Source organism: Protopterus annectens, chromosome 10.part0, assembly GCF_019279795.1.
Source record: "Protopterus annectens isolate FY-2018-M chromosome 10.part0, PAN1.0, whole genome shotgun sequence".
Lineage (NCBI taxonomy): Eukaryota > Metazoa > Chordata > Ceratodontiformes > Protopteridae > Protopterus > Protopterus annectens.
Window position 1 is genome coordinate 782029503 of NC_056744.1, and position 15000 is coordinate 782044502.

Genomic DNA, 15000 nt, shown 5'->3' on the forward strand with positions numbered 1-15000 from the left:
AAACATATTGGACCTGATCATCACCAACATGGGGACTCTATGTTCCATACCAGAGGTATACCCCTCATTGGTAAGATCTGACAATAAATTAATCACTATGGACATCCATATCCCGTCCCCACCCCCAGCAAAGGAAACCACGGTCAAAAACTTCTCAAAAGCAAACTTCCCACTTCTCAAAACTGAGGTGGAATCCTTCAAAGCCCCAGGGCCAGTGGAAAATACAGCCCAAACCGCAAAATCCTTTACAAACGCATTTTATGGATACCTACAGGAATGCATGGATCGTGCTATCCCAAATAAAACCAAGACACATTCCTCCAAAGGCAGGAGACCTGTCTGGTGGACCCCAGCCATAAATAAGCTGTACAACAGAAGGAGGAAGCTACTACATGATAGAGCAAAATCCCTGAAAGGGAAGGCAACTCTGATCAGTACTAGAAGAAACTACGATCCCTCATAAAATCATCTAAGGCTAACTTCGAAAGAAAAATTGCACAAGACGCTAAAGATAATCACAAGGCTTTCTTTAGTTGTCAGAAACCTGGTTGGAAACTCCCAGATATGCTCTGAGTTAGTGCAAAGTGACAAAAAATACACTGAACCCACAGACATTGCCAACATCATGGCGGACAGGTTCAGTGCAAACCCCCCCCCCCCCAAATGAGCAAATGACTATCCCAACAGAGTGTAGCCTCCCTGACATCACAGATGCACAGGTGAGAGCTGCCCTCTCCAAACCAAAACACACAGCATCTATGGGACCGGATGGTGTCCCGGGCTGCGTTTTGCATGAGCTCCAAGAAGAACTGAACCCTCACTTAAAATAACTGTTCAGTCTCAGCCTTACAACAGGATATGTACCCAAACAATGGCGTAGAGCAACAGTGGTCCCACTCCATAAAGGTGGTGCCACAACGGACCCCGGAAACTATCGCCCTATAAGCCTAACTAGCCTGGCTTGCAAAGCTATGGAGCGTATCATCATGGAACTCATAAACAAAGACATTGGGAACCTCCAAACATTGGATCCTACCCAATTTGGCTTCGTTAAGGGCAGATCTTGCCTCTTGAACCTGGTCAAGTTCTTTGAAACAGTCACCAAGGCCATAGACGAAGGGAAGGTAGTCCACACAGCCTACCTTGACCTTGCAAAAGCCTTCGACACAATACCTCACTTGGGCATCATAAATAAGCTCACCAGCTTAAATATCAACCCCTATGTCACAAGATGGGTTGCAAACTGGCTTAGGGATAGAACCCACATGGTCAGAATTGCAGGTGCCATGTCAGACTCTAAACCAGTTACAAGTGGCGCCCCACAAGGCTCAGTCCTGGGACCTCTCTTGTTCAGTATATATTTCTCTGAGGTACAGGCTAACACAGGAGGACTATGGCTGACAAAGTTTGCAGATGACTGCAAACTGGGGGCCATAATCGACTCACCGGCTGACACAAGCATCCTCCAAAAATGTCTCACAGAGACGGATAACTGGTGCCAGAGCCACGGCCTAAAGCTAAATGCCAAAAAGTGCATAGTCATCCTCTTTGGGAAAAACAAAGTGCCCACAAATTACCACATAGGTGGTAATCCATTAAGTACGGAAGAAGTAATTAGGGATTTGGGGACCCAAGTAGATTGCAATCTCTCCTTTGACAATCACATTGCCAAAGTGGTTAGAAAGACATTCTATATAGCCCACCTTATTACGAAGGGGTTCACATCTAGATCAAGAGAGGTCATTGTGCCCCTCTACTCATCACCCATCAGGCCCATAATTGAATACAATGCCCCATTTGGGATGTACCTTACCCGACACCTGCTACAACTAGAAAGACCCCAAAAGTACCTCACCAAGAGGATCAAGGGACTCAAACAGATGCCCTACGCAGTTAGGCTAAAGAAACTCCAAAGAACAAAGCAGGCAAGAAGACTACCACAACGAAACTCCTTTATTCACAAGTAAATGGTAAGCGCTTTCACCGGCCAAATGTGCCAGCTTCCTCAGACCAAACTCAAACAACTTCAAACTATTTTATTTTATTTTTATTTTATTTTACATTTGTTGACCGGGCTAGTCCAGCTGGATACATATCCATTTTCAGCAGAGGCCCGGGGAGAAAAGCTCCTCGAGAGTACAGAACAACATTTTACTTAAATCAAAAAAAATAAAACAATTCAAAGTTTAACAGGTAGACGTACCATATAAACTTAAGCTATTTTATGCATGAAAGAACATATTGGAGTAAGTAGTTTAGTAGATAAGGAAATGTGTACAGTTCAAAACACATTTGAATGTAGTATCTTATGTTAAGTATATATGTTAAGATAGTAGGGAGACTGAGAGTCATATTATGATATAAAAGAGAGTCCAATCAATTGAAAGGCAAGATATAATTCTGGTTTTCATTAGGCAGTTAGAATATACAGTCATAAGACTTAGTGAGAAGAAGATGTGAGAGGTTAGTCTGGGTTCAGACAGGTGCATAGCCAATGTGATTTGAGGTAGGTTTTAAGCCTGCTTTTAAATTGTGTTAGTGAAGGTAGGGAGGTCAGGTCACTGGGGAGGGAGTTCCAGGTTTTACCCACGGTATTAGAGAACAGAGAGTCCCCTGCCTTATTGTAGGTTTTGCGTATTTGTACTAGTATTTTGCTAGATGAGCACAGGGTCTTAAGGTTTCTGTAGGGGGTGATAAGGTTGGTAAGAATCGGTGTGTCGTTAGGCTGATACAGGATTTTATAGGCAAATGTTAATTGTTTAAATAGAAGTAGATTAGGTAACTCTAGCCAACCTAGATTTTGATAATTAATACAGTGATGGGTCCTAAATGTAGAGCCTGTAAATCTCATAATATTGTTGTAGGAGACAGCCAGTTTGTTCATGTTGTTTTTTGAGAGGTTAGTATATATAGGGGAGGCATAGAGGAGGGTAGAGATTAAGTGGGTCTGGGCAATAGTAGATCTTGCTAGTGGGGTAAGAAAGGATTTGATTCTATAGAGGGAGCCTAGTTTTTTGTTAACTGTTTTTATGGTATTGTTAATGTGGCCTTCAAAGTTAAGGTTATTGTCAATTAGAACCCCTAGGAGTTTTGTGGTAGAGTCGGGGGATATGATGGTTCCATTGTTAGATGTGACAGTAAAGTGTAGAGGTGTGGCCCTGTGGGTGGGAGTAAAAAGTAGAAGTTTGTTTTTTTTGGGATTTAGGATGAGGCACTGATGTTGCAGCCATTCCTCAGCTATGTTAAACACTTTTTGGGTGAGAAATTGAAGTTCTCCTGGAGTTGGGGCCGAGCATATTAATGTGGAATCATCGGCGTATTGTATTAAGGAAGCTTGAGGAATAGCAGTTGTTATATATATACACAGTTAATTACTTAATAAGTGTACTAATTAATTAACAAGCATAAAACTTAATCAATTAAAACTTTTTTTAAAAACTTTTTTTAAAAAAGCACATTATATAAACACACAAACTACTAAGCTGAATTTTTAACGTTGAGTACTTGTTATATAAACAAAATACAAGATGCAGCTCAACTAATGTCTTACTGTACTGCATCCGAAGAATCCAAACTTAACAAAAAAATTATAATAATTTTATATATAAAATCATTAATATTTTCTAATGACAATAATATCAAAGCATCAGGGGAAGGCCATGGTTTTTGAGGCTTGAGTAAGTTGAATTGGAGTGGCAAATACGGACTCTAGCTTATATTTTTCCTGGACTCAATGAGCAAATATCTATTAAGTGCCTTCTTAAAAAGAAGGCCCTTAATAGATGAATTCTTAATAGATAAAAAGAAGGCCCTTAATAGAGGAAGCTGGCACATTTGGCCGGTGAAAGCGCTTACCATTTACTTGTGAATAAAGGAGTTTTGTTGTGGGAGTCTTCTCGCCTGCTTTGTTCTTTGTATTTACTAGTTAGTGTTTTTTTGTTCATTTTTTGGAAGTGGAGTATCTATGGCGAGTGGTACAGTGACAGAACCTCAATCTCAATCAATGTTTTCCCAGGAGGACGAAGTTCCTGTAACAACAGTAAGATCTTCAGGAGGTGCATCGGAGGTGAACTCTTTGGGTGATTTAACCATTCTGGTTAATCAACTACTTGGCCGAGTAGATTGTTTGTCTCAACGGGTTGAGGCTGCCAACTTTGGTTATAATTTGATGTCTGGGGATCAAATAAATTCCGGATTGCTTAAGTCGCCGATACCAGCAGGTCAACCAACACTGGGGCAGGCAGTGAGTGTCGAGCGCAATGGAGCGAAGGCTTTGAGCAACAACAGCAATCGGACTGTGAGTAGCCCTGCTGTAAGTACTGTTAACGTACCTTCTCAATCCGAAATCATAGTTGGTAATAATGTCACAACTTTAAATGCACAGCCTCTACGTTCGGAACTTAGAATGGACGGTAGGTGTATTACCATTCCGTCAATAGGTACTTTTTTAAATAACAACAACTTTTTTAATGTCAACCTGACTACATCTAATAATGAGGATCCGCTGAATCGAAGTGGGTCTGATATTGTTAACCACCTAAATAGTTTTGACACTAAACTGTTTCAATGTAGGAAACTTCAGCTTGAGGTTTCCTATTTACAGGAGTGTACCAATAAAGGTATAGTTCCTAAAGGGTTACGACAGTGGCGATATCCGAATGGTTTAATTAACAAATCACAGTTCCATTCGGAGTTGATCACCCTATTCAATCGCCAAGGTATTGAGTTTTTGGAAATACTTACAAAGAATTACCGAGCTAATATTTTGGCCTTAAAAACAGAGTTGGAAGTGTTAGAGCAATCTATTCTTAATGCTCCTGACTTTGACCGGTATAAGTTTGACTTTTCTAGAATTTTGACAAGTATTGATGCCAGCATTAATAAATTAATTGAACTTAAAAAGAAGAAAATCAATAGAGATCTTAATGCGTACAGTAAGGGTACAGCATACCCCCCCACCACCTTTTATTCAAAACCATAACGTGGGGCAGGAGCCCCTGATGGACATTGATATTATTAATGGAGCAGCAGCCATGGATTTGGCTGGTGAGGTGCAGGATCAACAGCCATACTCAAATATGGTTCGTAGAAGTGAACGTATCCAAAACCAATAGCATGCCATGGGACGTCAACAATCAGAAATAGTTATGGTTGGAAGGGGGATGCAGTATAATAATAGCAATCAAAGGGATGATAATTCGTTTCAGGATTTTCAGAACACCAATGCTGGCCAGCAACAAACTTTACAAAACAATCAGAACAGGAAACAAATTCCCTAGAGGAGACGACAGAACAGGAGGAGGAGGAGATAGTTCATGGGAATCTCAAAGTTCTGATTGAGCCTGGTCCCAAATTGTCAACTAATACTGAAGGTGACTTCCATATTTATAACTTTAGTTCTTTGGAAGTCACTGAGGAGATGGCGAATTTTCTGTCAAAGGGTTTGACTTTTGTACCGGACTTGAGAGCTGACATTGTAAAAACAGTGGTTGATGTAAAAATTTTTGTTCATAAGTTGAATTTAACTTGTGAGTTAGGTCAGAATACAGGTTTTATGCACAACATTAGAGTATCTAGTTTATTCAACCCACCCCTAAAACCGGTGCTGGCATTTTTTGAAAAATGTTGTGAAATGGACATTCGACATTGCCTAACTCGTGGGGTCGATCATCATAAGAATAGAAAAGGTAATTTAGATAAGAATGAGAAAGATCTTCTTAACTTACTAAGCACCAGTAAAGTAAGGATTATGAATCCTGATAAGGGGGGTGGGTTAGTTTTTATGGATCAAGGTGACTGAGAATAAAATGTTGGCACATTTAGATAATGAAGCTTATGTGAGTGCAAGTATAAATGAGCTAAATGGAGCTTATAACAAAATCAAGGGTATTCTGAGTGACCCAGTGGCGGCTGGTAACTTCAAATCAAAGGGGGGCTGCAGTAGACAGCTGAATGGGTGGGGTCAATAGGAAGGGGTGTGGCCAACTAGAAAGGGGAGGTGCTATGCTCAAAACCACAATAACTAACTAAATACACTGCCGTGGGTGCCAAACCATCATTATGAGTCCAATCAAGACAAAATGAAGTGTAGAAGAATAAAAATATTTCAATGCATTGTCTGCATGACAGCTTTCTTAATATCTAGATGGAAACAAAAAGGTTGTGAGGCATGAAAAAATAAAATTACTTTTTTTAAATACATTAATGGAATGCCAGTCAAAATCAAGTACAAGAAAAACAAGCAGCACTCAACTCAAACCATTTATTGCACTGCAGTTCTAATTATAATTTATATTCAGCTTTATTAAAGAACCAAGTAACTTGCTGAAAGTAGAAATCTCTGATGCCGCCACTTGTAAACATGCTCCTTATCCAAGAAAAGACCTGCTGCCTGACAACTATCTACTTGTTTCATGGAGAAAACATGATCAAAGTAAAAAATGAAAAGCAAACAAGAAATAAGCTCAAGATACATTGCTTAAAAGGATTACTGTACAGGTTATGGACCACACGATTGCCATTCTGTTTAGTTTACGGGTAAAGCCTGCAAAGATGACTGGAAGTCTCCAAGTGTAATGAGCTTCTTAAAATAATGTAATCCTGTCCTTTATTACAAATACTGTCATATGCATTTCAATACCCAAGGCTTATACATTATCTAGTTAAGTATTCTCTACATGGCAACAACAGAAAGACTTTCAATGTTGGCAATTCTTTAACACTATGCTTATTAAAGCTTACTTGCATCTTACAGTCTCAGCCAAGCTTACCTGATGGCCATTAAAGTATTGTTACTTAAACACAAAGCAACAGGCACTTTGAGTAATAAGCATAAATCCACAGTGCAAAAAAATATGACAGAAACCAGACCATTCTGCAAAAATCAAGGACAGATGAAAAGCCACTCTAGTACTTGTGTCTACCTAGGATGGGGGGGATACTCTGCACATTTACACTGCATAACTACTCCTTGCCTTGCTTCAACACATCCAGAGTCACTACATGGGGAAGTGGGGTGCAACAAGTATGTAACAATTTAAAATGTGTCTGGCTGATTGTGATGACCCTGACACATTTGTCATACCTCTCAACCTCAGAGCAAGAAATCTGATCAAAGCCATGCAAAGAAGTGGGACAAAGGCCCAAAAATAAGGACAATTTTTAAAATATTGCTTTTATAAACTTAGAAAGAAAATAGAATAGGTCTTGCATTAGTATGAATTTTCTGAATTGTATGAAATCTGAAACTCAAATGTCTGTCATTTTCTAACTTCAGCCTTTAATGATTTGTCACTAATTTGCCAAAAAAACAATTTTATGAAAAATGGACCAAAAATGTGATGTAAAATTATAAAATAGCCACACAATACAGCTGGGAACCTGTCAAAGAAGGGACACTTTAATATTAGTACTGCTAACTTGAGCAGCTGACAAAATAAAAGAATCTACATGCATTGCTGAAATAAAAGTAATCTATAGCTCTAATTATTACAGTTATTTCTTAATTGTAAACCTTCCATGTTTTCTTCCAAAATTGCTATTTTGCGGAGGGATTATTATTTGAGCCAGAATCAGAGACAGTTGAGAGGTTTGGCTATGCCTAATTCTATAAAGCAATTTATTTGCATGTACCTCTCAACCTGTTAATGCAATAAATCTGGACAAGGCCAAATATATTGGGGGAACATATAAACAGTACTAAAAATTGCTCTTGTAAAAACTGAGACAGTTGATAGAACAACAGGTCTTACTTTAGCATGCTTTTTTCTGAAGGTTATGAAGTCTGAAGCTCAGTGTCATTATTTTGTGACTTAATTCCTAAATGATTTGCCAGAAAACCACAAATTTTATGAGGAACAAACAAAAAATAAGAAGCAAAAATCTATTCATTCTTTGAAAATCTGGACAGTTGGGAGGTATAGTTCAGCTGGGGCTGTCTAAGTTTGCCGCCCTTCCCCCTCACAAAATCATGGTCGAATGGAGCCTCCCCCTGCAGCCATTCCAATGATCCATTACTTAGCTATTTCACTCCATTTACCATAAACACTAATGTGCATACTGATTTACTTCTATGATGATTTGGACTTTATTTGAAAATTTTATTTTGCACAAAGACTAAGACATCTGCTAAACAAACTTAGCATTAAAACTTCTCTGCCTTTGAAACTCACATTCATTGAAACAGCATTGAAACCCACATTCAAAGAAAATACATTTTACCAGTGGCATATAAAGATTAATTCTGGGCTGTTTTCAAATCATAGGCCCCTTGCATATGAAACATACATGTGCTCTTTAATACACCTTCCTATTGTTTTGAACATTTTTCCAGTAAACAGTGAAACAAAATGCATGCACCAATAATGACAAAACTGCCCAATTCAGAACATTTCCATCATAAAAGTCTACTCAGACTTCTACAGTCCACCATTATCAGTAAATATGCACAATTCTACAGTCCACCATTATCAGTAAATATGCACAATCTCTGAAGAAGTAAAAAAGTCATCTAAATAATTCCACAGTAAATAAATCTGTAACTAATGAAGAGGTTGCTGCTAGCAAACACCTTTATATTTCATGGTTTCATTGAAAAATAAAGTGTCTGATGCCCCTGAGGAATAAATTGCCTACATTACATTAAAAATGATAAGCTAGTAATATTGCAATAGGAAATGGATGGCAAATTGATAACAGGCTCATAGTTAGTATCTTAACTTTTTAAGTATGGCAGCATTCATCCCTTGTGGGAGTAGAACCAACAACCTTCTGCATTAAAAGCAGGTATACAACTTGGCATAGTGGTATTGCTGACTTAGCATAAGCAGCACTAAACTTCTCTTCACCTGCAGCTCTCAGCTCTTTGTAAAATCTATTCAATACTCAACTGCATCTCAACTTCGCAGCACAAGAAATCTGGAAAATGCCAAATTTATTGGGGGGGGTCGGTCAAAAGGCCAAAAACCAGGGACACATTAAACATTGCTTGTATAATCTTTGAAAGTTGCTAGAATAAAATGCTGTGTTACCACCATACATTTTACTGCCAAGGTCCCTGTGCAAAAGAGTCAGAGCAACATACCACTATGCCAAATCACCTGCTTTGTGAAAGAAAAATGCTGTGTTACCACCATACATTTTACTGCCAAGGTCCCTGTGCAAAAGAGTCAGAGCAACATACCACTATGCCATATCACCTGCTTTGTGAAAGAAAAATGCTGTGTTACCACCATACATTTTACTGCCAAGGTCCCTGTGCAAAACAGTCAGAGCAACATACTACTACGCCAAATCAGCTGCTTTATGAAAGAGAGGAAGTCTGAAACTTAATTGGCTATCATTTAATTAATTCAGTTCTCACCATAGCTGTCAACCTCTTAGCACAAAACACCTGAACAAACCCAGTAATTAGGGAATACAGCCCTCAGACATATTCAGTAAATTCAGTTCTTGCCATAGTTGTCAACCTTAGCACAAAATACCTGGACAAAGCCAATAATGGGGTAATACAGTCCAAAAAATAAGGACAGATTTCAAATATTCATCTTATAAACTTAGAAAATTGCTAGAATAAAAGATTGTGTTACTATGTCCAAAAAATAAGGACAGATTTCAAATATTCATCTTATAAACTTAGAAAATTGCTAGAATAAAATGTATTTTCTGAAGAATATGAAGTCTGAAATTCAAATGCCTGTCAATTTTACTTCTGACGGAATAAAAACAATTTTCAGCAGAGGCTCAGGGAGAAATACTGCAGACACATGTCTTTGTAAAATGGCAGGACACCAGAGCAAATCCACACAAACACAGGGATGAGATGCTGACTTAAACAGAAAGCACTCCAGCCAAGAATCAAACCAGAAAACCTATAGTCGTAAAGCAACAATGCTACCACTGCACCATCAAATATATAAAGAGTTAAACATTCAGAAACCTGAAGTCTGAAATTCAAATGCTTGTCAATTTTATTTAACATTTGTTAATCAGGACAATCTGACTTGGAATAAAAAAACAATTTTTAGCAGAGTCCCAGGAAGAAATAATGCAGACATGTCTTTATAACATGGGAGGACACAAAAGCAAACCCACACAAACAGAAGATGCAGGCCCCACACAGAAGGCACTCCAGCTAAGAATCAAACCCAAGAACCTGCAGCTGTAAAGCAACAATGCTACCAGTGCAGCATCAAATATCAAGCATTGCAGTATTTAGAAACCACAGATATTATGAGGAACAGATCAGATCAAATATGAGGCAAAAATCTGCATTTTTTTTTTTTTAAATTGGTGGTGGGTAGGGAATTCAGGTCCTTAACACCTGCATACAAGGTACAGGGTTCAAGTCTGCCTATCTCTACCCACCACCATCTGTTCTCTAATATCAGAAAGTTATACATCAAAAATAAAAATCCACTATTTTAAACAGTTGTGTTCTAGCTGCAGACTGAAAGTATAGTATCAGCAATATGGGGGGTAGGTCAGCAGAGAGGGTTATGCTTACCCCTCTGAGATATATCATCTGTGGAATTTGTTTCCTTTCCGACAGTTACCTGAAAATGTACCATACTTAAGGGAGGGAGAGGCAGGTGAATCATGGATGTGTTTTACAACATATAGTATTAGAGCAGGCATGTTTGCTGACTGAGGACTTTAAAATACGTTGTTAGGAAACACTAGATTTGAGAGATAGAGAATTAATAAAACAATTTGTTAAATTAGATTATTTTAGGGGAATAATCTGAACAGAGCTACACTGTGATGATAAAAATACTAAGAGATAAGCAAATGTTCAAGATTGTTTTTAATTTCAGTAACAGGCAGGCAGTTTATCTGCTTTATATTACTGGGTATTAAAGTTAAGGTGTATAATTTCAAATTATATCACAATTTATAGTTTATGACTCAGTGATGTCAAATAGATGTTCTTTGCAATTTAATGTTATATTACAAAGAAGAAGGTTATATGTAATATAGTTACACCATAGCAAAACAGATTATTTTTCAGATTATATTCATGATTCATAAGAAAAGAGGGACTGTTTTCTTTTTCATTTGTTTAAGGGAAAAAAGGATTCTACAATGCACTCTATGTATGTGTGTATATGTGTATAGGTGTGATGTATATAAGTAACTTGAAATATAAAAACAATGCTGTATACCTTGCCTTGTTATTTGATTTAGGAACTGTAGCTGTTTTATTATCTTATGCGGAGTGTTCAATAGGAACCACAGCACAGGTATACTTTTTGAACAATAATATGTACACTTGAGGACTTGTGCTCTTTGTACTTGTGCTATTTAAACAAAATTCTTCTAAGTTGAAATTAATCATGCCATTTATCTTTTTAGCATACAAAAACAGCTTCTGAAGAAAACTGCACTGATACCTTTAGGATGCTAGCAAATACACCTTTGCTTATTTCTGCATGAGTGCTAGGAACTTGATTTCCCATCACATATTGGTCTTGTCAAATACTTTAACATTGATCTAAAACTCATTTGACAGGGCCATCAATTTGAGTTGCTTAAAATGATTCCAGTATTCTTTATTGTATTCTCTGTGACTAGGTACTTTATACAGGCCTTTGAATATAAATGTTGATAAACTTGCTATTTCATGTGAACATCCCCCACAAAGGAAACTTATACATCCATTGTGATTAAACTTGTAGTGTCGCTATAACAAAATAACATATTTCCATTTGATTAGTATCCAGCAGGCCATTTCTATGCATAATTCACACACACACACACACACACACACACACACACACACACACACACACACACACATAAACACATTTGTGCTTGTACACACACACACATATATGTAAACACACAGAAACATGTATATACACACACACCACTATCTATTCAAATAAAAACATACACCACTATCTATTCAAATAAAAAAGCATACATTCACATAGTAAAAAGCACCAAAACACACACTTACCTGTCCCGGCTGTCCATTCTCCAACGTACATCCAAAATGCTGCCCGCACAATAATCCAAGACCCGCGAGATTCCCGAGATCCAAACCCCTTCCTGATGAGACTGCAGCAGCAATTCCTGACTGCTGGTGTTGCAGTCCAGCCCCGCCGTGTTCTCCCAGCGAGTCTGTGCACTTTAAAAGTGCACAGACATCTCCGCGTGTTTCCCTATCAGGACTAGCCGGACTGCCTGGAGCATGCGCATAGACTCACAGTAGTCTGGACTACTGCGCATGCGCGAAGTCTGCGAATTTTAAAAAACTTTTTTTCTTTTTTTTTTTAATTTGTTTTAAGTTCTTTTTGTTGAGGGGGCTGCAGTCCAGCAGTCCAATAGCACGGGCCGCCCCTGGAGTGACCTCTTTTTAGAGGGAACTTTAGATGTAGACACATACCATTTTCTTACCATGCCAGCTCCTATTGCGCCAGCTTTGTTTGGGTCACCGAAAATACATAAAAATGTATCAAATCCACCTTTTAGACCTATAGTAGATGGAAGGGGCTCCATAACTTATGGTTGTGCTAAATTTGTGGATTATAAGCTGAAACCCTTTATTTCAACTGAATCACAAATATGCCGTGATTCTTGGGAGTTTTTGACTTACATCAACAAGATGGAGTTCAAAGAACAATACTTGTTCTTGACTGTAGATATTAAAGACCTCTATACTTCCATCCCGCATACTATAGGGCTTGAATGGGTTAGGGATTTTTTACTCAGGAAAGTTATGAAGTATCAGGACATTGACCTGATAGAGATTTTATTGGAAATTGTTTTAGAGAATAATTTTATCTTATTTTCCAATAAATTATTCCTTCAGAAGAGTGGCATTGCCATGGGTTCGCCTTGTGGAAGCAGTTTTGCTAACTGCATCCTTGCCCACTGGGAAACCTCATTTCTTTTTAATTGTCGAACTTATAAAGAACATGTTGCCTGGTACACCAGATACCAGGATGACATGTTCTTTTTATGGAAGGGTCCGAGACAAGCTATAGATCCATTTGTTTTGGAATTATCCAAATTCACCTCTTTTCTGGAATTCACCTATCAGGTGGATGAAAACATGATCAATTTTCTGGACATTTGTTTGAGTAAGGATTTTATTAAAGGCCAATTTAAATCCACAATATACCGTAAACCAACATATTCTAACATGTTTCTACACTTTACTAGCTGCCACCCTTTTAGTCAGAAAATGGCTGTAGTTAAGGGCCAGGTTGTGAGAGCAGCTAGGATGGTGTCCAGTTTTGACGAATTTCAGGATGAATGTTCCCTCCTTAAACAAATGTTCTTAAGGAGAGCATACCCTGCAGATCTAATAGATCAAGTTGTACTAGAAGTAAGTATGAAAAGGCATTCAGGACATTTCCAACCTCTTATACAAGATAAACATGTACAGGTGGGTGCAATGGAAGTCCCCGGAGGTATTGTTCTTTCAAAGACCAGAAAAAAATCAGAATTTGTAAGTTTTCTGACCACATATTTTACATATGCAAGTAGGATTAAGGAAATCATGTATAAAAACTGGAATATCATACAACAAGATTTTGAGGTGAACAAAAAACTTGGGCATGGTTTGTCCATTACCTTTAGAAGGGGTTCTAACCTTAAAAACCTGTTAGAGAGGGTTAAGACAGTATCCCGGGGGCAACATGGTACCTTTAAGTGTGGGAGATGCTCTCAATGCAAATTTATCCATACCTCTGATAATATTACTATTAGAGATAGGGAGTATAAAATCTTGGGTCACTATTCATGTGATTCACAAGGTGTGGTTTATTGTGCTTCTTGTACTCATTGTGATGCATTCTATATTGGTAAGACCGAGCGTAAGCTAAAACAGAGGGTCTACAAACACCAATATAGTATAGCTAGGTCAATAAATACCAATGCCCTTGCAAGACACGTTATGTTGTTCCCAGAGCACAAATTTAGGTTTATGGTCTTGCAGAAAATTGAACAAAGCATCAGGGGAGAGCCATGGTTTTTGAAGCTCGAGGAAGTTGAATTGGAGTGGCAAATATGGACTCTAGCTTATATTTTTCCTGGACGCAATGAGCAAATATCTATTAAGTACCTTCTTAAAAAGAAGGCCCTTAATAGATGAATTCTTAATAGATAAAGTTTTTTAATTTGATAAAATATCTAGTAGTAAAAGACATGTTCAAAGGTTAACAGTAAGACGGTTTTTAAGGGTTACATAGGAAAACAGATATTATTGTCATTAGAATGTATTAATGATTTTATATATAAAATTATTATAATTTTTTTGTTAAGTTTGGATTCTTCGGATGCAGTAAAATAAGACATTAGTTGAGTTGCATCTTGTATTTTGTTTATATAACAAGTACCCAACGTTAAAAATTCGGCTTAGTAGTTTGTGTGTTTATATAATGTGCTCTTTTAAAAAAAGTTTTAATTGATTAAGTTTTATGCTTGTTAATTAATTAGTACACTTATTAAGTAATTAACTGTATATATATATATATATATATATATATATATATATATATATATAATATATATATATATAAAAAATGACTGGTCATAGTTTGAAGTTGTTTGAGTTTGGTCTGAGGAAGCTGGCACATTTGGCCAGTGAAAGCGCTTACCATTTACTTGTGAATAAAGGAGTTTCGTTGTGGGAGTCTTCTCGCCTGCTTTGTTCTTTGTATTTACTAGTTTGTGTTTTTTGGTTCGTTTTTCTAAAGAAACTCCAGCTCTACTCAGTTGCTTACCGCCTACTCAGAGGCGATCTGGGCCTGACGTATAAAGCCATGTCCAGCCCAGAATTAATGGACATGCTCCACCCCAAGAAATCCAAATCCATCAGAACTACAAGCTCCAGTGACTTGAACCTCAGCACAGAAATAAATAGAACATGCTGGAGGGTCAGATTCATATCCCAGAGGCTCCCCTCACTCTGGAACAAAATCCCAATCCATGTCAGACAGAGCCCCTCAATGACCCTCTTCAAGAAGAATCTTGACGTTTGGATGGGAGATC